Genomic DNA, 22,180 nt, shown 5'->3' on the forward strand with positions numbered 1-22,180 from the left:
CCTGAACCCTGGTTGTAGCCTCCACAGCTCTAGTTTAAACAAAAACTACTACAATAATTTTTTGTTAAATGTATATGTAATTATATTGTTTATGTTTTACCCTCTACCTTCTTTATCCTTCCTTTGCCTTCAGGGACTCCTTACTCCTCCATGAAGTATTCCTTCTGAATTCATGGTGTGTGTGTGTGTGTGTGTGTGTGTGTGTGTGTGTGTGTGTGTATGTGTGTGTATTAAATGTAGATTCAATGTCTAGATAACTTTGTTTTTGAGACAGTCACATGATACTAGCCTTGACTGTGGAATTCACTAAATATAGCAAGCTGGCTTTGGGCTTGCTATGTTCCTCCTGCCCCTGTCCTCTGAGTTCTGGGGTTACAGACTTGTATTACCAAACCCAGCTGGTGGACAACATTTTCTAAACTAACTTTCCTTCTTACCTTGAAGGGTCCCTTCTTTCAGACATCAGCAAACAAACACAATTAGAAACAACAAACAAACATAATTAGTAACTGTGGTGTGTTGCGGCTTCTTTGTGATAACTGCAATGAGAGAAATAAGATAACAGACTTTGCAAAAGCCATGCCCAGGTTTCAGGGAACTGACTCCTGCTCTGGATCCACCTCCTTGTCTAACCATCTGACTCCCATTTACACCTTCATCTACACAGATAAGTAATTAGGGTAAGAGTGCTTTTTACCTGATGGAAGTTTCACAAGTATAAACTATATATACAGATATACAGATATATACAGATATAAAGACTGATCAATCAATCACATCATGGACCATAATAGAGAATGGTGGGTATTGGTGGATTCCAGTGAGCCATTGGCTTAAGTTTCTGAAAATACTACATCATTTAAAAAGTTCTACAAGTAATCAATGTTGACTTTGAGGAAAAGAGAATATGTTGCTGCTCTAGTTAAAAACAAGCTAAGCTTTTTTCTTTCATTGGTTTTATCTGTAGTTCATTAGTAACTGAGAAACACATATTGAGATTATTTTCAGAAATAATAAATGCTCCAGTTTTAACACTTTACTTAATGATGGTGATAAATGTATAGGCATACAAAGATGACATTAACCTCATTAATACTGCATACATGTTAGAACCATTGATCACTTTTACATAATCTGCAGAATGTTTGATGCAGGCTTCTTCTTCTTCTTCTTCTTCTTCTTCTTCTTCTTCTTCTTCTTCTTCTTCTTCTTCTTCTTCTTCTCCTTCTCCTTCTCCTTCTCCTTCTCCTTCTCCTCCTTCTCCTTCTCTTCCTCCTCCTTCTCCTTCCTCTTCCTCTTCTTCTTCTCCCCGCCCATGTGTATAGACTGCTCCAGACTTGTCATTTAAAATTTTCTTTCATTAACTCATACAGTAATATTAGTGAATGAATTCTTAAGCCTAGAATAAACTGTTTAATTTTCCAAGACCTCGGTTCTGCTTCTGCCTAAGCTATAAATAAACATCCAACAATTTAAAAGAACTGGCTGATTTAGTTACTTGAACTTATATTCTAGGTTTGAAGCCAGGGGTTAAACTATATAAAGATGCGGGGAGGTGTTTTCCCTGCTTCAGAGCTAGAGGCTTGAAAAGTGTTCAGCCAGCCTGCAAATGCATATAACATTTATCATAAGAAAACAGTTGCTAGAATAGCTGGATGAAAGTCAGGAAACCTGGTTTCTCACACAAACCACCTGTGTGCTCTGAGAAAAGCAAATTATTGCTGCTTCTTCCCATCCCCCAACCTCTTATGATTTCACAGACCTGGATTAGACAGCCTTCAAATTCCCCTTCCACTCTAAAAGTTTATGGTTTTGTAATAAAGATAAAAGCGTTTCCCATTCTTGGAGCAAAACATGAATAATGGGCCACTTCAAGTTTGAAAATTTTGCCTTTAATATCGTGGAGCACCCCAGGCTCCCAGTATCTCAGGACAGCTATGCCAACCACAGTTGGCTGCTTTGCTTATGTAGTTTATGGCCAGAATTGGTTTGCTTTAGATAGCACACTCTTGTGCTGTGTCACTGTTGCTAAGATACCATTTTGTAAATAAATGCCATTTTAAATATACATCCTGGTGTGGGGGAAAGAAAAGACTTAGAAAGCAAATGACCAAAGATCTAAACTGTTTTTCTAAAGAGGACTTAGACAGTGTGTTAAATAAAATGTAAACTTGTTTTTAGTGCATCTTAAAATAATTTTTCTATGCACTGAAACTTGAATGCTTAAGGGCCCATGGAGCATAGTAATTAAATCTGAGACTAGTCACAATGTCAGAGTTGTTTTGTGACTTCAGTGGCTGACCCCTCTAACAAGACATTGATATTATTATGGTAGGCTCTGTAAGGATATTTTTTTAAAAAAGTTACTACTTTGCCTTTTTTACTAGGAAAACAAATGAAAAGAATTTGACTACCACTCACAAGAGATAATTTTTAGAAGACCTCTTAAGGAAATATTGAGGGCTAAGGGATTCTAGCTGGACAGCCCTGTTCCAGAGAGTAGCTGGCATATAGAATGCCTTACAGAGGTGGTCAAGGAAACTGATCCTATACACTGGGCTCTAAGGAGGCCAGAAGATTCTGTGGTTCTCAGATAATTGTTCCACTACAACTGGAAATTTCACAGTGGGCATTGACTTTGTGAAATACAATTACTATTATTTTTAAATCTTCTGGAGCCTTGTCTAAACTGGAGTGTCTCCTGGATGAAAGTATGACAAAGTCACAGAAACAGGACTTTGGGGCACCTAGCTGCCAATGGGATAGACAGGTGGAAAAGGATGAGGGATTTGAAGATTATGTTGGTGTTGTCAACTGGTGACAACCTAGAGTTTCCGGTGATAAATTCTCTTATCAGTCTATCTTTGGATTGCCAGCCCCCAAATAATGACACAGAGACTATTATTAAGAAGCTTGGCCTTTAGCTTAGGCTTGTTCCCATCTAGCTCTTAAACCTTAAATTAACCTGCTTCTGTTAATTTGTATTCTGACATGTGGCTTTTACCTTGCTCCAAGTCTGCTAGATCCCTTCTCCTCTTGCTCTCTTTCCCAGGAAGTCTTTCCTATCCTCTCTTACCTAGCTATTATTCACTTAGCTCTTTATTATAGCAATCACAATACATCTTCACACAGTGTGCAGATATCCCACAATATGTGATAAGGAAAATTCAATTGGAAAATTGCTTCCATCAGATTGACCTGTGGGTGTATCTGTGGGAGACTGTTCACAGAGTTTCTTCATGGTTCCTGCCTGACTTCTCTCAAAGGTAGGTTGTGACCTGGAAGTGTGAGATGAAGTAAACTTTTTCTTCTCCCAGAGTTTCTTTTGGTCATGTAGGTATCACATGCATGAATCATATGTATGGTATGTATCAAAGCAATGAAAAAGCAAACTAGAAAAGTAGGCAATGAAGGAAGAAAGCCACACTTACCACTTCCAAGACAGATCTGGTTGGCTTGAACCACTTGCTAATAACCAGATGAAGGATCTGGTCATTCTCTGGTTGTGAGCCAGCCCTCTTCCTTTATTAATGCCATGTTACCTTTAGGACTCTGGAGAAAGCTCTCAGTAGCCACATGCAAGTGCAGCTTTTGCCCAATCACCTCTTTTGCCCGTTCCTCAGGTCTGAGGAGGCTAGTCCTGTCCCCAAGCTTGTATAGTGAGAAAAGTGAATTTAATTTTTGTGCCTATGATACATCAGTTTTTTTAAGCATCTGACAAACTTGTTAGGTGAATTAAATGGTAATTGTTTATGTAGGCACTGCTGGTTGTATGTAATGTTGACCCTTTACTAGGACCACCTTGAGAAAATGGGCTATCATTCATTCCCAGAAATCAATCAAATACTCATATGGAATGAGTCACCAGGAATAGTTCCTTCCCTTCTCTCCTCTAGAGCTCCCACCTCCTACTATCTTCATAATTGCCATCAGTGGATAACCATTTGCCTGCCTTGGTTAGGCCTATGCTACACATCACAGGTATAAGGAGAGATGTTCTCTCTGTTTCCCTTACCCTACTGTTCACTGTCTTCAGTGGCTAGTTCAACACTTAACATGTGGTTGGTTCCTAGTGAATACCTCTCAAAACAATGAAACTAGAAAAGGGGATTATATTACCATTATAGGAAATACTGTTTGAAACCAGGGACACTTACTCTGCATTTCCTTCCATTTCTTAGTGAAAACAAACAAACAAAAACATCGGTTTACATTTTGCTCACTATTTAATTTGTATGTGCTGAGCAATGAGAGTTCTTCTGAGTAATGAGGGAGTAGAGCCCACTCCTCACAAGAGGATCTCCAAACTGTAGGCCATATGCATCGTTGAAGCCCATCACTCATTGTTGTCTCTAACAAAATGCTGGCTTTGTTTTAATGTGATCATTTTCTTCTTTTCCCTTGATCTACCTCAGGATCACTTGTCATTTTGTCCTCCCCTTTAATCTCCCTTCTTCAACTTATAAACATGGATAAATAAAAAAATCACTTTACCAGTAAAAAGCCAAAAATTAACTGGAAAGTTGCTGACTGCTGAACTGCTTGGCTAATGTATGAACACAAATAACACATACTTCTGCAGGTTTCCATGGGAAAGTTCTGAAGGAAGTGTTGAGTTGTGGGATTAAGACTGCTTTTCAGAAATGGAACCAAGCCCACAGTGTCTCTCCATGCAAAGAAACATGTTAACATCAAGCTTCCCTTAGCAACAAACATCTTCATGACCTACCAAATTTATAGCAAGTCATCTTTCTGTGATTCTATGATTCTCATACTTTAGACGGACTACTTATAGCTAGTTCTTAGCACCCTATTTTTAAATGTACTCTGATTTTGAGTGAGTGAGTGAGTGTGTGTGTGTGTGTGTGTGTGTGTGTGTGTGTGTGTGTGTGTGTACTGTGTGTACATGTGGAGGCAAAGGACAACTTTGGGTGTGCTTCTCAGGTGCCTTCTACATTATTTTTTGGAGACATGGTTTCTCAGTGGCCTGCAACTTGCCAAGTATACTAGTCTGGGTGACCAAGGAAGCCTGGGAATCTGTTGTTCTCATGTCCTCTGGGCTGGAATTATTGTTAAGAGTGGAACACTGTGTGAGGCTTTTAAGATGTGGCTTCTGGAGATCCAAGTCAGGCTATCATACTGTGAATGGGAAGCAGTCTACCAACTGAGCAATCCCCAGCCCCCAATCCATAGAATTTTCTATAAACTACACATTATGGAAATGTGAATTAGAAAGGAAAGGTGTTTGCTGTCAGCTGTACCAGTTGTGGAAATATTGTTACATAGCTGTCTAGTTTTATGGCCCTATGGTTTCAACTCACCGGGCTTCATCTCACTTATTACAGAAATACAAATCAAAATCAGACTTCAAAGAGTTGTGAGGAATGAGTATTTAAAGATTAACACCTTGTCAGACACCTAACAGACACCTAACTAATATTAAATAAAGACAACCCTTGTACGTTCTATGTAACTAACACTCCATGAATCCTGTTCTTGTGAGGCATGACTCATACATGGACATATATGTTATTTCACCTACTGTCATTACTCTGTTCAGTACAGACAACCATTTGTACATTTTTCAGAGGAGATGGCTGAGATTCATAAAGTTAAGTCACTCACCCAAGGTTATACAGATGGTAAGTGGGAGAATTAGGATTTGAGCCCAGACAATGGGCTCCAGAACCCACACTCATAAACACTGTTCTTTATATAAATATGTTGGTAAAAGTGTAGAAATGAGAGACACTTTAGAATCATTCAGTACCACCTGTCTTCTAGAGATTTAGAACGTGGAGAACTTCACACACTGGGTCAGAGTCACTGTGAATGACAAGGGATGAGAAGCAGCTAGCAATCTTGTATGCATGCTGACACTACAGCCTCTTGAGTAAGAACAGCATCTTCACATTACTCAGACATTCATTGGAGTGCCTAAACATCTCAAGGAAAATAAACATCAGAACTTTTGCTTTAAGGAAAAGTTTTCCATGGTTTTAAACAGTTGGATAAATGAGTGAAGTCAATTAAACCTGGATTGCAGGAGTTTTGTTTTATCTGCCACATTGGAATGGGAATGTATGAAGCAGAAGATATTAAGAGAAGATGAAAAATATTATTAAATCCAGTTTTGATTATTCACCAAGCTACCAAATATGGGAAAGTATGGCTGCTGGCATTTCATTGCCAGCCTATCAGTTGCCAGGAATCTATCACAAAAACAAGTGAGAAAGGAGAAAAACATTTCAATCTGAACTTTTCTTTTCCACCCATTTTGTACTTTGAGATAGAGTATCTAACTGGCTTGGAACCTTCCAAGAGAGTTAAGTTGGCTAGAAAGCCCTAGGGATCCACTTGTCTTCTCTTTTGAAGTGCTAGGCTTATAACTGCACTCCACTGCATGCAACATTTTTGTGTGTTCTGGGGATCTAATTTTTACACAGGAGGCTCTTTAAGAAACTGAGCTGTGCCCCTCCCTATACCACATTTCTTCAACAAACTACAGTTTTGGACATGCAAGTTCAAAAGGCAAGGTATTTTCCACCAGCTATACCTATGATTTAGATGCTTCACCACAAGACACTAGTTTTTGGCCTTAGGTCATTTGCACAATTTGGTGTATTATGTTCATGTCTTATATCACTAATTTTCAACTGGATGTATAACAACACTGCCAAGGTTATTATTAGAGTAACTTAAAACTATTCACATTCTATAATTTCTTGATTACTATCATAGGGGAATTGAACACTCTTCTTGAGGACTAGAAAGTTTCCAGGAAGGACCTGACACCTTCTGGACACCTACACTTTAAATAAATAAATAAATCATAAAAAAAAAAAAAGATTGCCCAGAAGCAGGCAAATCTATGTGAGTTCAAAGTTAGTTTGATCTATTTTGGTCTATGTAATGAGTCTCAAGGCCAACAAGAGCTGTTACATAGTAAGACTGTGTTTCAAAGTAAAGGAACAGATAAGAAATTTAAAAGAATATTCAAACTCTCATCCATTTTTTTCATGCAGCAGCATGTCATAATTTCATTGTGATTGCCTGCATTTTTTTCATGTATGGCTTCTTTTATCTGGCAGAATACCAGAACACACACACACACACACACACACACACACACACACACACACACACTCAGATACACACATTCACACACACACATATACACACACACTCATACTAATGCATAGATATGCACATACACATATCCACACACACACTTAAACACACACACAGAGACATACACACACACACATACACACACACACATAGACATACACACAGACATGTAGACACATACACATATAGACACATACACACACAAGCACACACACGCATACACACATGTGTGCACACACACACACTACACACCCTATTTGGCAAAATTGCATAAATGGTAGAGCTCTCAAGTTGGCTCCATGGCTCTGGATAGTTCACATCTAGCTGCTACACAATGAAGAATAAGCCTCCTTTTTTATTTAATATTTTTCTTATTTTACATATCAATCCTAGTTCCCTCTCCCTTCCAATACTCCCATGCCCCCCATCAACACCCCTGTGCCATCTACCATCCACTACCCAGGAAGGGTGAGTCCTTCCAGGAGGGATCATCAAAATCTGTCAAGTAGGGTCTAGGCCCTCCCTCCTGCCTCTAGGCTAAGGGAGTATCCATCCATGGGGAATGTGTTCCCAAAGTCCTTTAGTGCACCAGGGATCAGGGATACATCCTGGTTCCACTGTCAGAGGTCCCATAGTCTGCTCAGTTTTCCTAACTAACACCCACATTTGTGGTGTCTGAGTTGGTCCTGTGCTGGTTTCCCAGATATCAGACTGGAATCCATGGGCTCCTCCTTTTCAGGTCAGCAATTTCTATGGGTTTCTCCAGCCTGATCGTGACCCATTTACTCATTACTCTTCCTTTTCTAAAACTGGATTCCAAGAGTTCAGCTTGATGTTTAGCCTTGGGTGTCTGCTTCTGTATCCATCAGCTACTAGATGAAGGCTCTAGCATGGCATATAAGGTATTTACCAATCACATTATCAGGGAAGGGCATTTAAGGTAGCCTCTCCATTATTGCTTAGATTGTTAGTTGTGGTCATCCTTGTAGGTCTCTGGATATTTCCCTAGTGCCAGATTTCTCTTAAAGCCTATAATGGCTCCCTCTATTATAGTATCTCTTTTCTGCTCTCCTATATTCTTCTCCTGACTCAATTTTCCTGATCCCTCATGTTCTCCTATCTCCTCCTCTTCTTGCCTTCTCTTTCTCTGAGCTCCCTCCCGCCTTGCTCCATGCTCCCAATTTTCTCAGAAGATCTTGTCCCTTTCCCCTTCTCTGGGCCCTCCTTATTTCCTAGCTTCTCTGGAGGTGTGGATTGTAGACTAGTGATTTTTTACTTTATGTCTAAAATCCATATATGTGTGATATGTGTGATATGTGTGAGTACATACCATGTTTGTCTTTGTGTGATTGAGTTACCTCAATCAGGATGGTTTCTTCTAGTTCCATCTATTTGCTCGTGAATTTCAAGATTCCATTTTTTTTTTTTTTTTGGTTTTGTTCTTTTCCAAATGAGTAGTACTCCATTGTGTAAATGTACCACATTTTCTTTATCCATTCTTCAGCTGAAGGGCATCTAGGTTGCTTCCAGGTTCTGGCTATTACAAATAATGCTGCTATGAACATAGTTGAACAGATATCTTTGTTGCATGAATGCGCAACTTGTGGGTATATGCGTAAGAGTAGAATTGCTGAATCTTGTGGTAGACTGATTCCCATTTTCCTGAGGAACTGCCATACTGATTTCTAAAGTGGCTGCACAAGTTTGCACACCAGCAGTGGAAGAATATGCCACTTTCTCCACTTCTCCAGCATAAACTGTCTTGGTGTTTTTGATTTTAGCCATTCTGACAGGAGTAAAATGGTATTTCAGAGTTGTTTTGATTTGCATTTCCCTGATGGCTAAGGATGTTGAGCACTTTCTTAAGTGTATTTCAGCCATTTTGGATTTCTCTATTGAGAATTCTTTATTTAGTTCTGTACTCCACTTTTTAATTGAATTATTTGGTGTTTTGGTGACTAGCTTCTTGAGTTCTTTATGTATTTTGGTGATCAGCTCTTTGTCAGATATGGGGTTGGTGAAGACCTTTTCCCAGTCTGTGGGCTGCCGTTTTTTCTTGTTTACTTTGTCTTTTGCCTTACAGAATCTTCTCAGTTTGATGAGGTCCCATTTATTAATTGTTGATCTCAGTGTCTGTGCTACTGGTGTTATGTTCAGGAAGTGGTCTCCTGTACCAATTCATTCAAGGGTACCATCCACTTTCTCTTCTGAGAGGTTCATTGTAACTGGATTTATGTTGAGGTCTTTGATCAATTTGAACTTAGGTTTTGTGCATGGCAATAGATGTGGATCTATCTGCAATCATCTACATGCCAACATCTAGTTAGCACCATTTATTGAAAATGCTTTTCTCTCTCTCTCTCTGTTTCTGCCTTTTGGTTAGTTAGGATAAAGGTTTGTCAATCTTTTTGACTTTCTCCAAAAAGCAACTCTTTGTTACAATGATTCTTTGTATTATTTTCTTTGTTTCTACTTTATTGATTTCAGTCCTCAATTTGATTATTTCCTGGCCTCTATTCCTCTAGGTGACTTTGCTTCTTTTTGTTCTAGGGTTTTCAGTTGTGTTGTTAATTCTCCAGTTTTTTCATGTAAGCACTTAGTGCTATGAACTTTGCTCTTAGTACTGCTTTCAAAGGAAGTCTTTAATTTCTTTATTTCTTCCTTAACCCAGGAATGGTGCAATTGCGTATTGTTCACTTTCCATGAGATTTTAGGTTTTCTGCAATTTGTGTTGTTGTTGAATTCCAATGTTAAATCATGGTGGTCTGATATGATACAGGGGACTATTCCAAGTTTTTGGTATCTGTTGAGGTTTGATGTGTTGGCAAATATGTGGTCAATTTTAGAAAATGTTCTATGTGGAGCTGGGAAGAAGATATATTCTTTTGTGATTAGATGGAATGTTCTATAGATGTCTGTTAAACCCAATTGTGTCATAACTTCAGTTAGTTCTTTTGTTTCTTTGTTAAGTTTCTGTCTGGTGGTCCTATCTAGTGTTCAGAGTGGGATGTTGAAGTCTCCCACTGTAAGTTTGTGAGGTCTTATGTGAAATTTGATTTTTGGTGGGTGTTTTTGTATTTGGGGCATAGATGTTCAGAATTGAGACTTCATCCTCGTGGATTTCTCCTGTGATGAATATGAAATGACCTTCTTCATCTCTTTTAGTTTGAAATCTAATTTTTTACATATTAGGATAGCTCAACAGCTTGTTTTTTTGGGTTTATTTATTGGAAGATCTTTTCCCAATCCTTTAATTCGAGGTATCATCTATCTTTGAAGTTGAAGTATGTTTCTTGTATGCAGCAGGAGGATGGATTATGTTTTCATATTCATTCTGTTAGCCTGTGTCTTTTTATAGGCAAGTTAAGACCACTAATATTGAGGGAAATTAATGACCATTGATTGTTAGTTCCTGTTTGTTTCTAATTTGTTGGTGCTGGTGATATTGTGAATAGATTCACCCCACTTTTTCTTTTGGCTTTTGGTAAAGTGGGATTATCTATTGCCTACATTTTTGTGAGTGTAGTTAACTCCTTGGGTTGAAGTTTTCCTTCTAGAACTTTCTGTAGGGGCTGGATTTGTGGATATATATTGTGTAAATCTGGCTTTATCATGGAATATCTTGTTTTCTCCATCTACAGGGATTGAGAGTTTTGCTGGGTATAGCAGTCTGTGCAGCATTCATGGTCTCTTGGTGTTTTTAGAACATCTATCCAGTACCTTCTGGCTTTTAGAGTTTCCATGGAGAAGCCAAGTATAATTCTGATAGGTCTGCATTTTTATGTTACTTGGACTTTTTCCTTCAGTCCTCATAATATCCTTCCTTTATTCTTTATGTTTGGTGTTTTGAGGGGACTTTTTTTTATGGTTCAGCCTATTTGGTCTTCTGTAAGCTTCTTGTACTTTCATAGGTATGTCCTTCTTCAGGTTGGGAAAATTTTCTATTTTCGTCTATGAGTTTGTTGAGTATGTTTTCTGCATCTTTGATCTGGGCTTCTTTGCCTTCTTGTATACCTTTTATTCTTAGGTTTGGCTTTTTCATGTTGTCCCACATTTCCTGGATACATTGTGTTAAGGATTTGTTGGATTTAAGATTTTCTTTGGTCGATGAATCTATTTCCTCTAGTTTATCTTCAGAGATTGAGATTCTCTCTTCCATCTCTTGTATTCTGTTCATTATGTTTGCATCTGTAGTTCCTGATAGTTTACCCAGCTTTTCTATTTCCAGCTTCCCTCAGTTTGTGTTTTCCTTATTGTCTCTATTTCACTTTTCAGGTTTTGAATTGTATAAATTGTTTCCTTCATCTGTTTGATTGTTTTTCTTGGCTTTCATTAAGAGATTTGTTAGTTTCTTGCATTTTTTTAAGAGATTTTCTCATATCCTCTTTGAGAGCCTATATCATTCTCATGAAGTTGTTTTTAAGGTCATTCTTTTCTGCTTCATCTGTATTGCGATGTTCAGGTCTTACTGGCATAGAATCTCCAGACTCTAATGGTGTCATATAAGTCTTTCTGTTGTTGGATATGTTCTTAAACTGTCATCTTCCTATCTCTTCTTCACTGGGTTCACGAGGGGTCTCTCCATCTCCTCTCCACAAGAATGTAGAGAGGGCAAGACAAGAATGGTGGATGCTTTGTTCTGCTTCCAGGTCCCTCTGGTGAATTCAGTGGCAGGAACGGCCTGGAGACCACAGGTCAGGGGATTCTAAGAGGGAGAGGTGGGCTGGAGAAGCTCCCAGTACTCCAAATAAGCCTCTGCTGGAGGTCCTCTGCCGGAGGACCTAGGACCTGGCAACCCAGGATCAAGGGTCCTTGAGGCCACTGGGAAAAGGGACATGCTTTAGATGTGGGCAGGAGGGACATTTTAAAAGAGACTCCCCCCCCACTACTAACAGGCCAGGAGGAACTAAGCCCCTTTTTACCCCATGCCCTCAGTGCAGGAAGAGAGATACCATTGGAAAAAGGACTGTAGATCAAAATTTGACCTGAAGGGGAAGCCTTTAAAATAGAGGAGGGGCACTCTCCAGCCCCATTAAAAAGGGGAGGAAGCCTCTTTAAAGGTAAGATTGGAAGGTCTCATACCCCAACAACACAAGTCCACTGGACTGTCCCCTTGATTGGAGGACTTTGCCCAAAAATGACCGTTTTGATAGGTGGTAAGAAGTTTCATTATTTGGTAGACACAGGGGCAGACAGGACAGGACTCTGGGAGGAGGAAGTACCTTCCACCTGGGAGCTTGCACGTGGGCCCTGGATTTTGGGGGTGGGTGGTAACTCCCAGTCAAGAGAAAAAGTGGCCTTAATGTGCTGGACTAGGCCAGATGGGGACCAAGGAAAGATATGCCCCTTAGGGGACAAAGGCCTTACTGTCAATTTGCTAGGACAGGACATGCTGGGTCAAATGCATGGTATTGTGATCAGAGATCATTGGGCTTTTTATGAGGAAGAGAAAGAGGTACAAAGAATGGGAAAGGACCTAAAGGAGGTCACAGAGATTTGTTTCAACATCCACAACTACAGGGGGGAGCCTGAGTGGTCTATCCTGGCTTACCCCAAATCATAGGGGCCCCTGCCTCCTAGGTGCCACCTATTAGAAGGGCCATATGGGTACAGAAGTGGCTACTCACTAAACCTAAGCTTCTAGCACTCCATCAGCTAGTGGATAAACAATTAAGGCTTGGACATATCCACCCTTCTATGAGCCCATGGAACACTTTGGTATTTGTAATTCAAATTTGCCACCCTTCAAAGTACTTGGGTTGTGCCTCCTGCTGACAAAGCCTAGCCCTTCATCCTGCTCTGGAGGTGCCTGAATCTATGACCCTAACCCAGCTTCAGTGCTTACTTGGGGAGATTAATTGGCTGAGACCCTGGGTGTCAATCCCCACAGAAGACCTGGTTTCCCTGTATGCCCTGCTAAAGGACACATCTCATGATAGTATCACCATGACAAAGGAATACTGTGAGATGTTCCTTGTCTTTCATAATCTTTGGGAGGAATACCTGGGGGCCTACTCTTAGACAGATCAGCTCACTGACACCATCATAAGGGGCAGGGCCCAGACCCAGTGACACTATGAGTTAGACCACCATACAATTGCTTTCCCTTTTCAGGTGGAGGATGTTGAATGACTTACTTGGGCTAACACTTGCCATGCTCTCACCTTAGAAGGATTTATAGGGAGTATTGATTGTCAGTATGGGCCATCCAAATGGGCTCCTCTTTTACAGAGACTACCCCTTAAGATACCTTCTTTGTTTCCATCTGAGTCTATCCTGGAAGCCATTTATATCTTCACTGACAAGGGCTGAGCAGGCTCTACCTATGTTGCCTTTAGGGGATTCACCTTTGGGGGCACTCCGGACACCCATGATTCCTTACTAAGGGCAATGAATGGGCAGATAGACTGTCGACAGCCCCAGAGGCACTAATCCTACAGGAAGTCACTCAATTCCATGATATGGCCCATGTCAATTGGAGGGGACTACATAATATATTCCCAATGATTCCTATAAAAAACCTAAAAAAGATAGTTCACACCATATCTAAGAATTCCCCCCTCTGTAGCAGCCAGGAGTTAACCCTAGAGGCCTATGGTTCAATACTCTCTGGAAAACTGATATTACTCATTTTCCAGCAAACAGAAGTATGTTTTTGTCTCCATAGACACTTACTCAGGGGCCTGTTGGGTCACTGCACACAGGAGAGAAAAACCAAACATGCTCAAACTCATTCCCTCCAATGTTTCCCAACCCTAGGATTACCCAGATTACCCACACAAGTTAAGACTGATAATGTCCTTTGCTTTGGCAATAATTCCATGGCAGATTTTTTTCAATAGATGGCACATCAAACATACTACAGGAATCCCTTACATTTCCCAGGGACAAGCAATTGTAGAAAGAAACCATCAATTTCTTACAGAACAACTTTTAAAACAAAAAGGGTAGAATCAGTCCCCATTTACAACTAGGAAGGGCTTTCATTATTCACTATTAATATTTTGAATTTTTCTAAGGGAGCAACTGGATCTAAGTTTCAAAAACATTGGAGCCACCTAAACCTCAAGTCAAGTTCAAACGGAAAGACCCTCTAACATCCTAATGGAGGGGCCCAGACCTGTTCATTACAATGGGGAAAGGATTTGGATGTGTCTTCCCCATAGGGGAGGAATCGCCCATCTGGCTTCCAGCCACAAATCTAAAATTCCTACATGTTCCCACAATACAGGAGGATGACCAAGAACAGATTGTCCAACAAGGAAAGGAAGTGACAATGATTGTCAATGAAGGCCTGTCTTCCTAAATAAGCAGATCAATACAATCATACCCAACCATGTTCAAGGGCCTCAAACCCTTGAGAAGATCTTGTGTTCTTTAAAAATTATAGGTGATGCTTTGTTTCCTGACAGTTCTGATGCTCCTGCTGCTGATGTCGACTGCTCCAGTGACCACCCAGCAGAATCCTCATCATCTCAAAAAGATGATGTGGATGGTGATCAATGGTGCAATTGGAGATGTCCTCAACAACACCATGAATGAGTCAGTCCCCCAGACCTAATGGCCCATGCTCTTCTTCGACCCCTGTGACCTGGCCCGAGGACCCTAGGACATGGGAGACTGAACTTCTTTTCACCAAGGACGATCTGAATGTGGAGGTTTGTGGGGGTGGAGCCTGCCCCATGTATTCCCCAATCCCTGGCTGCTCACATGTTTTCAATTGGGCAGCTTTAAGGGACCCTTAAGGGACTTTTACATATGCCCGGGGAACAATTGATTAGCAATGGACATATCCAAATGTGGTGGGGTAGATGCCTTCTACTGTGCACAATGGAAGTGTGAAAAAATGGGGATGGGCTCCTAGATAAGGCAATCCCCACCCTGTTGGGTTCCTTTATAGTAATAACCTTAAGTTGTGTTTCTGGGCCTTGCCTTTTCAATAGGCTGGTCAGACTAATCAGAACAAAGACTCGCGTACATTGTGATAGGCTCAGCCCTGAGGATATCTTCCTTTTGAGTGAACTCTGGCAAAAGGTGCTATTAGAGGCAAACCTCTGCAAAGGTGCCAAGAGGCCCATGCTTCTAAATGAGGTGGGCCAAGTCTAAAACAGTCCTTCATCTTCACCTTTATCTTCATGAACTCTGTCCTGAGTCCATCCCAAGGAATGAGCTTCTCTCACCCTCCTCTGTATATTTCTATTGTAATGTCCTTTTCTCTAGGCCCCTTGGAATCTTCCCATGGATCTCTTCCAGCACTGCAAAGCTGTTCCCTATTGTTCCATGGAGCTTTGCTTTGTATGCAGACCCAACTGTGCTATTCATTCTCCTGCTCTTATCTGAGCACTTGCTAATTTTGAAAAAGTGAAAATGGTCATTGTTTTTGCAGTGGAGAAGAAAGAAAGAGATCTGAATGTAGTCAAGTATGGGATTGGATCCCAAATACTGGGCAATCCAGTCAGCAGCACAGATATAAACACATGCCCATTGGCCACTGTAGTTGCTGTCTAGACATCATTGTCAACAGGACAACCTATAGGATACTTTAACTTATCTGTATAAAGGAATTCTGATATTCTCTTAAAAGAAATTAAGAGATAACTTTAACCTATTCAATAAACATTAGAAGGTTTAAGCCAAGATATTGCTTTTGTCATAACCACTGCATCAGCATCTTTAAATAGACAACATCATAACTCTAGAAAAATTTAGGATGCTATTTATTGATAGTGTCTGTCTTAGTTTGGGTTTCTGTTGCTGTGAAGAGACACCATAAACATGGCAACTCTAATAAAGGAAAATATTTGATTGGGCTGGCTAACAGTTTCGGTCAGAGTTTTAGTACATTGTCTTCATGGTGGCGTGAAGGAGACATGGAACTGGAGAAAAGTTGGAAGTTCTACATCTTGATCTGCAGGCAACAGAAGCAACTGTGTGCCACACTGAGCATAGTTTGGATATATGAGATCTTAAAGCTGGCTTCAACAGTGACACACTTCTTCTAACAAGGACACACCTCTCCATAGCCTCTTGCTATAACTAAAGTATTCAGCCAACTGAGTCGGGGTTGGGGGGAGGTGTTCCTATTCAAACCACCACATTCCACTCCCTGGTCCCCATAGGCTTGTTGCCAATAACATAATGCAGTAATGCATTCAGTCTAACTTCAAAAGTTCCCATAGTCTCAAACTTTTTCAAAAGTCTAGAGTTCAAAGTCTCTCCTGAAATTTATGCAACATCTTAACTGTAATCCCCTGTTAAGTCAAAATAAAAAAAAAGACCATATACTTCTAACATATAATGGCACAGGATATACATTACCATTCCAAAATGGAGGAAAGGGAATATAGTGAGCAAGATCAAAGACCATCTGTGAAAACTCCAAACTCTATCTATATCTGTGTCTGATGTCAAAATGTTCTTCAGATCTCCAACTCCATTCAGCTTTGTTGAATTCAACACACTTCTTTCCCTTGTGTTGGTTCCACTCCTTGATACCATCTCTTCTCAACATGTATCCAACAGGTCTGGCATCTCTAACATCTCAGGGTCTCCAAGGAAATCCAGGCTTCACCTTCTCACCTTCACACAGTGGCCTCTTTGGATCTCCATTCAGGGATACCCCTGACACATGCCTGGTCTCAGTGGCTTTTCCTAGTTACAGATGAAGATTCCATTAACCACTTTCTTTTATTCTTGATTCTAAAGCCAGAACCACCTGGCTGAAGCTGCCAAGTTTGCTACTTGCTGGGACTAGGATATGGCCCCTTGTTCCTCACATGCTTTCTGTTTATATGTCTGAAGCATGAGTTTACTCTGCCTGTTGGGTAATCCAGCTGGTTTTAGAAGCAGTTCCTATGGATGGGAGAATGATGACCATTAGTACTCTCTGAACATCTTGTTCAAAATAAAAAGGCCTAAATCACTGGAGAATATATGCACCTACAATGCTTATCTAGCTGGAAGTGTGTTGTGTACCCCAGGTTGTCATGGCTATTAGCTTAACCAGAAGACTAGTTTTTATGTCAATTTGACACAAATTAGGGTCATCTGGCAAGAAGGAATCTTAATCCAGAAAATGCCTTCAAGGGCATTTTTAAAATTGGTAATACTGTGGGAGGGCCCAGCATGTTGTGGGTGGTACTACCCTTTGGCAGATGGTCCTGGATGGTGTATGAAAGCAGGCTGAGTAATCCATGGTGAGCAATCCAGTAGGCAGTACTCCTCCATGGCCTCTGCATCAGATCCAGCCTCCAGGTTCCTGCCTTGACTTCCCTCAGTGATGGAGTGTGACCCGAGAGTTGTAAGCTGAATAAAAAGCCTTTATTCCCCAAGTTATTTATTATTATGGTGCTTTATCACAGCAATAGAAACCCTACCTAAGACACATGAGAACCTGCCAAAGGCCTCCGAGTACAAGTACTTTCTGCTTAATTTTTCATAATCTTTCTATTACTTTTATTAGTCAAGGAACTCAACAATATTTCTGTTTATTGTTATCATAAATTTTAATATAAATTTGTTTGTGTGTATACACACACACACACACACACACACACACACACACACACACACTGATATGCTTTGCAGGAAATCTAATGAGAACCAGTTCTCTCCTATCATGTGGATTCCAGGCTTAGTAGTAAATGCCTTCACATAATTAACCATCCATTAATCAAAATTTTATGGCATGCAATAACATCTGCATTTAGTTTAACAGGCAGTGATAAGGTATAATGTGTTAGAAATAATTGGGATGTGGAGACAATGTGTAGCCTCTGTCTTCCAAATCCTCACAGTGAGAATTTGTAAAGTCAGAGCCTCTGGGCAATCTCTGAAACTTCGTGGGCTAGCACCCAAGCCTTAAATGTATGAGCTTCCACAGGACATTTTAGACTTAGATTGTAACAATGTTAGGATGCAAAAGTAATTAGGAAGTCAAAACTAGAAAAAGAGCTGAGAATTTATTCCTTAATGACCATATTTAAACCCAATAATGTCTTTTCTAAAATACTTTACATATTTATATTTATTACTTTTAATTATATATACTGTGGATATATAATTAATATATACACATATATGTATGCATATATTCATGTATGTATGTGAGTGTGTGCATACTATTGCAGGTACCTGCAGAGGCCAGAGATATCATGTAGGTAGAGTTACCGGAAGTTGCAAGTCACCCAATAGAGAAGGGGGAAATGAACCCTGGTCCTCTGGAAGAGTAGTAAGTGCTATAAAGTTTCTGTGTTCTCTCTTCAGCCCATCATCTAAGTATTTTCTTTTCTTTTTTTTTTATTTAATTATTACACATGTCGATCCCAGTTCTCTCTCTCTCCCTCCCTCCATCCATCCCTCCCTTCCACACTTTTACACTCTCTGCCCTCTCACATGCACCCTAACCACCCTGCCCTCCCATCCCCCCCAATTCCATATGTAGGGGAATGCCATCCAGTTTGGGGTCATGTAGATCTGACAGGTCATGTGAAGTAGGGACTAGGGCTTCTCTCCTGTCTCTAGGTTAAGGCAGTTATCCCTCCATGGGGGATGTGTTCCCAAGGTTCTTTTGTGCACCAGGGATACATCCTGGCTCCACTGTCTGAGGTCCCTTAGACTGCTCAGTCCTTCTGGCTGAGACCCTTATTCAGGGGGGCCTGAGTCAGTCCCATGCTGGCTTCCCAGCTATCAGTCTGGTGGCCCTTTAGCTCCTCTTTGTTCAGATAAGCTGTCTCTATGAGTTTCTGCTGCCTGGTCTTGTCCTCTCCATCTGCATCTGGGTTCTAGTTTGACTCAGTGTTTATGTATGGGTGTTTCTCCTGTTTCCAAAAAGAATTAGATGAGGGCTCCATGGATAAGTTAGTTGCTGATCTCACTATCCGGGAAGGGCATTTATGGTAGTCTTTCCATGGATGCTCAAATTGTTAGTTGGCAGCAGTCTTGAAGTTCTTTAGACCTTTCTTTGTGTTCAATTTTATCTTCAAACCAGTATTGGCTCCCTCTTTTATGTTCTCTCTCTCTCTCTTTCTTGTCTTCTATTCCTACCCTGACTCAATCTTCCTAGTTGCATGTGTTTTCCTTTCCTCCCCCCTTGTTTTCTCCTACTTCTCTCTCCATTTACTGCCCCCCCACTTCACCTGTGCTCTGGGGGGGAATTGGCCCTTCCTGGTTCCCTGAGGGACTTTATATGAATCTCTTAAAATAAAACTTGTATCCTAGTTCCTCTGGTGATGTGAATTATAGGCTGGTTATCCTTTGATCTAGGTCTAAAATCCATAAATGAGTACATACTATGTTCCTCTTTTTGTGACTAGGTTACCTTATTCAGGATGGTTTCTTCAAGTGCCATCCACTTGAATTTCACTGCGAATTTCAAGATACCATTATTTTTTCTGCAGAGTAGTATTCCACTGTGTAGATGTGCAACATCTTCATTATCCATTCTTCAATTGAGGGGTATCTAGGTTGCTTCCACGTTCTTTCTATTACAAATAGTGCTGCTATGAACATAGTTGAACAAATGTCTTTGTTACATGGATGTGGATCACTTGGGAATATGCCTAAGAGGGGGATTGCCGGGTTCTGTGGTAAACTAATTCCCATTTTCCTGATGAACTGCCATACTGATCTCCAAAATTGTTGTACAAGTTTGCACTCTCACCAGCAGTGGAGGAGGAGTGTTCCCCTTTCTCCACATCCTCTCAGCATGAGTCATCACTGGTGTTTCTAATTTTAGCCATTCTGTCAGGAGTAAGATGGTATCTCAAACCTAAGGATGTGGAGCACTTTCTTAAGTGTCTTTCAGCCTTTTTGATTTCCTCTATTGAGAATTCTTTCTTCAGTACTTGTGCCCCATTTTTAAATAGGGTTATTTGATGTTTTGTTGACTAGTTTCTTCAGTTCTTTGTATATTTTGGAGATCAGACGTTTGTTCAATATATGATTAGTGAAAATCTTTTCCCAGTCTGAGGGCTGCCTTTTGGTCTTGTCCACTGTGTCCTTTGCCTTACAGAAGCTTCTAAGTTTGAAGAGGTCCCATTTATTAATTGTTGCTCTCAGTGTCTGTGCCCCTGGAGTTATGTTCAGGAAGCAGTCTTCTATACCAATTTGTTAAAGGGCACCTCCTACTTTCTCTTCTAGGAGGTTCAATTTGGCTGGATTGATGTTGATGTCTTTGATCCATTTGGACTTGAGTTTTGTGCATGGCGACAGACATGAGCCTATCTGCAGTCTTCTACACACCCTCATCCAATTGTGCCAGCAGCATTTGTTGAAGATGCTGTCCTGCCCCATTGTATAATTTTAGATGTTTTGTCGAAAATAAGGTGTTCATAGGTGTGTTGGTTAATATCAGGATTTTCATTTCGATTCCATTGGTCTACCTGTCTATTTTTATGCCAATACCAGGCTGTTTTCAGAACTATAGCTCTGTAGTAGAGCTTAAAGTCAGGAATGGTGATGCCTCCTGATGTTCTTTTATTATATATAGTTGTTTTGGCTATCCTGGGTCTTTTGTTTTTCCATATAAAGTAGATTATTATCCTTTCAAGGTCTATGAAGAATTGTGGTGGGCTTTTAATGTGGATTGCAAAGAATCTGTAGATTGCTTTTGTCAAGATTGCTATTTTTACTATGTTTATCCTACCTATCCAAGAGCATGGGAGATCTTTCCATTTTCTGATACCTTCTTTAATTTCTTTCTTTAGTGCCACAAAGTTCTTATTATATACGTCTTTTACTTGTTTGGTAAGCGTTACACCAATAAACTTTATGTTGCTTGTGGCTATTGTAAAGGGTGATGTTTCTCTGATTTCTTTCTCTGTCTCTTTGTCATCTGAAAAAAGTAGGGCTACTATTTTTTTTTTGAGTTTATCTTGTATCCTGCTAGTTTGCTGAAGGTGTTTATCAGCTGTAGGAGTTCCCTGGTAGAGTTTATTGGGTCACTTATGTAAACTATCATATTATCTGCAAATAGAGACAGTTTGGCTTCTTCCTTTCCAATTGGATCCCCTTGATCTCCTTTTGTTGTCTTATAGCATTAGCTAGAATGTCCAGTACTATATTAAAGAGATATGGTGAGAGAGTGCAGCCTTGTCTTGTTCCTGATTTTAGAGCAATTGGCTTAAGTTTCTCTGGATTCAGTTTGATGTTGGCAGTTGGTTTGCTGTATATTGCTCTTATTATGTTTAGGTATGTTCCTGTTATCCCTGACCTCTCCAAGACCTTTATCATGAAAGGATGTTAAATATTGTCGAAGACTTTTTCCGCATTTAGAGAGATAATCATATGGTTTTTCTTTTTCTGTTTGTTTATATAGTGGATCACGTTGATAGATTTTCATATGTTAAACCATCCCTGCAATTCAGGGATGAAGCCTACCTGGTCATGGTGGATGATTTCTCTGATGTATTCTTGAATTCGGGTTTGCCAGCATTTTATTGAGTATTTTTGCATCGATGTTCATCAGGGATATTGGTCTGTAGTTTTCTTTCTTAGTTGTGTCTTTGTGAGGCTTGGTACCAAGGTTATTGTGGCTTCATAAAAAGAGTTTGGCAATGAACCTTCTGTTTCTATTTTGTGGAACAGTTTGAGGAGTAGTGGTATTACTTCTTCCTTGAATGTCTGGTAGAATTCTGCACTGAATCCATCTGGCCCTGTGCTTTTTTTGGTTGGAAGGCTTTCGATGACTGCTTCTATTTCATTGCGGGTTATAGGTCTATTTAAGTTGTTTGTCTGTTCTTGATTTAATTTTGGTAAGTAATAGTTATTCAGAAATTTGTCCATTTCCTTTGAATTTTCAATTTTTTGTTGAATACAGGTTTTCAATCTATGACCTGAAAATTGTCTGGATTTCTTCTGTGTCTGTTGTTATGTTCCCCTTTTCATTTCTGATTTTGTTAATTTACGTGTTCTCTCTCTGCTTTTTCGTTAGTTTTTTTTATAAAGGTTTGTCTATCTTGTTGATTTTCTCAAAAAAACCAACTGTTTGTTGCATTGGTTTTTTGTATTGTTTTCCTGGTTTCTATTTTGTTGATTTAAGCCCTCAAGT

General features: G+C 40.0%; 1 pseudogene; it reads left to right on the forward strand.

The window, feature by feature from the left end:
• LOC127220192 (lysine-specific demethylase 2B-like) overlaps positions 1 to 14,692 on the forward strand; it is a 31,681-nt pseudogene extending 16,989 nt beyond the window's left edge.
• Positions 14,693 to 22,180: the final 7,488 nt, after the last annotated feature.

This window comes from Phodopus roborovskii, unplaced genomic scaffold, assembly GCF_943737965.1.
Source record: "Phodopus roborovskii unplaced genomic scaffold, PHOROB, whole genome shotgun sequence".
In the NCBI taxonomy this organism is placed as follows: domain Eukaryota; kingdom Metazoa; phylum Chordata; class Mammalia; order Rodentia; family Cricetidae; genus Phodopus; species Phodopus roborovskii.